This window comes from Dipodomys spectabilis, unplaced genomic scaffold, assembly GCF_019054845.1.
Source record: "Dipodomys spectabilis isolate Male_0828 unplaced genomic scaffold, ASM1905484v1 ptg000207l, whole genome shotgun sequence".
NCBI classification, from domain to species: domain Eukaryota; kingdom Metazoa; phylum Chordata; class Mammalia; order Rodentia; family Heteromyidae; genus Dipodomys; species Dipodomys spectabilis.
In genome coordinates, this window is record NW_024870884.1 from 13,066,182 (window position 1) to 13,069,441 (window position 3,260).

The following is a 3,260-nucleotide window of genomic DNA, read 5'->3' on the forward strand; positions in this document are numbered from 1 at the left end:
TGTTAGTTCACAAGAAGAGAATAGGCTAAATGCCAATTACCTCTCATACTAGGAATATGCCCAAATGTGCCTGAACCCTCATCCAATAATTTCTTTTATTATGAAAATACCGTACAGAGGAGTTACAATTACATGGACAGAGTTCTCAAGATGGCGACGGGGCAGTAGGGAAACGCCACAGCTCTCTCCAACCAAAAAGAGAGTTCGAGTTCCAACCTTTAATCTCCCCAAGAGACCGACAACAACAAAAAGACGAACACTCAGAGAAAAACCAGAGGTGGAAAATAACAAAAAAAGAAAGAGAGGAAAAGAAGAATTTCAGAACAGAGAAGAGCGAAGACCCCTCCCCCAACCTTTACTGGCCGCGCGGCAGTGCGCCAAGCCGCCGGCCAGCCGGCCCGGCGGGGGCTGCCGGAGCCCCAGAGACACAGGGGGCTGCTTGCAGATCACCAGGTACCGGATTGCAGAACAGCGGATCGCCAGGAACAGAGAAACCTACCAGCCGGGAGTCTCCAGGAGGATCCCACCCCACCCATCACTCTCCACCGGAGCGGAGAGGCTCCATCCCGCCAAAGCCGCCCGGCACCAGCAGCGCCACAAAGGGACCTGTCGCGATCGCAACGACCCGGCGGGGGGCCGCCCAACCCAGCCCGCAACCACCCCAACTGAACTCGGACTGCAACAACAACTGACGGACTGCAACAACAACTGACGACCTACAGGGTGAGTACCCATCAGGGGACAGGGAATCCATCAAGGGAGACCAGAGCTGGAGGGAATCCCCAGACCCTGACCTAGACTCCCTACCCCAACACCCGGACCACAGGACCCACTAAAACTGGGAACTGTTCGAGAGCCCCACCAGCCGGTGGAGCACACTCTGCTGGCCAGGCCAGAGCAAGAGCGCCCCGGGAAGGGAGCTTAAATGCTCAAGCCAGGAACAGTGCCCCTGGGTCAAGACTACCAACAGTAGAAGAAATTTGAACTGTGTCCTCCAGGCTGCATAACCAAGGTGGTATACACATTAGCACAGGCCTAACGAGCGCGCTCCAGGCTGGGGCCGGAACCAGGCCAGGGGACCGGCGCCTGAACAAAGCAAAAAGGGTCAGAAGTGGGGCTGTGGCTCAAATGGTAGGGTGCCAGCCCTGAGCTGAAGAGCTGAGGGACAGCACCCAAACCTAGAGTTCAAGCCCACAACCAGCCCAAAACAAACAAAAACACATCAGGAGCCCATAGCAGACTCCAGTATTTGGGAGAGTGCATCCAGAGCATCTGATCTTCCCAAGAGCACCCGCAGGAGCAAACACAAGCAGTCTAGGCTGCTCAACCCTTCCAAAGGCGGGAATTGCTACAGCAGAGAGCTGAGAATCCTAAGTGAATAGCAGCTGGAAATAGGCTCCCAACAGAATCCAGATCAGACACAGACTCTCTCTACCAATAGAGAATCAGCAACCAAGCAAAGACAGACACACCAAAACAAGATTGAAGAGCAGTCTCCTGAACCCCCATGCGAAAATCACAGAGAAAAATCACAAGGTTTACCACTACCCAGGACAGCAAGCTCACCTCAAAAGCCAGCAGCCACGCAGGGGAGAGCCCCAGTGGGAGCAAAGCAGGAATGGAAGACAAAAACTACATCCAAGGGTTGCTGGAGGCAATGACTCAAGAAATAAAGCGAGAAATGGATCAGAAATTGAAAGAGCACAAGGATGAACTATCAAAAGATATACAGGATATCAAACAAAAATTGGATGCAAAAATAGAAGCTGCACAAACCTCAGTAAGAAGTGAGATAAACGCCAAATTAGAGGTAATGCATACTGATATCACCTCATTGAGAGGTGAGATCAGTACTCTGAGAACCAACATTGAATCCATAAAGGGATCCATTTCCATCATGCAAACCACAATAGAAGCCACGGTCAACAGAGTGAATGAAATGGAAGGTAGAGTGTCAGATACAGAAGACAGAATACACCAACTGGACCAAAAAGTGACAGATATGGAAAAATCACTCAAATTAAACCAAAGGGAAATTCAAGAGCAAGCAGATAATGCTAAAAAATTTAACCTTCGCATAATCGGAGTGGACGAAGGTGAGGAATTCCAGAGCAAGGGAATGCAACACCTATTTAACAAGATAGTCAATGAAAATTTTCCCCACCTCAAAAACGACCATCTTAACTACATCACAAAAGCTTATCGAACACCCAACAAGCAAGATCCCAGGAGAAACACTTCTAGGCACATAATAGTAACAATGATGGATCTGAATAATAAGGAAACAATCCTGCATGCAGCAAAAATGAAGAAGGAGCTATACTACAACGGGAAAAAAATTAGAATCACTGCAGATCTCTCCACACAAACAATGAATGCAAGAAAAGCCTGGGAAAGCACCATACGAGCCCTGAGAGCCAATAACTGCCAACCCAGACTGATATACCCGGCAAAGCTAGCATTCACATTCGATGGAGAACTGAAAACTTTTAATAGCAAAGAAAAACTAAATGAATACATAAACATTAAGCCAGCATTACAAAGAATTCTAAGAGGGGGGACACAACCTGAAGAAAGCAACCAGGAACTGGGACCTGCCCCAAACAGGCATTACTCAAAGTCTAACTGAGCAAGCACAGGAGGAAAGGAAAGAAGAAAAACTTAGGAAAACGGAATGGCAGGGACAACAATGCATCTCTCTATACTTTCTCTTAATATAAATGGGCTGAATTCGCCAATTAAAAGAAAACGAACTGAGGACTGGATCAGAAAACAAGACCCATCCATCTGTTGCCTTCAGGAGACCCACCTCTCAGCCAAACATACAAACAAACTCAGAGTGAAGGGGTGGAAAAGGATCTACCAATCAAATTCCCCCAATAAGAAAGCAGGTGTAGCTATCCTGATATCTGACAAAATAAACTTTTCATTAAAATCAGTACAGAAAGACAAGGACGGACATTACATATTAATAAAGGGAACAATCCAAGAGGAGGATATAACCATCATCAACTTATATGCCCCAAATATCGGTGCACCCAGATATGTTAAACAAATGCTCTCAAACTTACAGAATAAAATAGATCCCAATACGATAATACTAGGAGACTTTAACACGCCACTCTCACCAAAGGACAGGTCTACCAACCAGAGGATTGGCAAAGAAGCTACCGAATTAAGTGAGGCCATACTTCAAGCGGAATTAACTGACATCTACCGAGTATTTCACCCTAAAACAACACAGTACACATTCTTCTCAG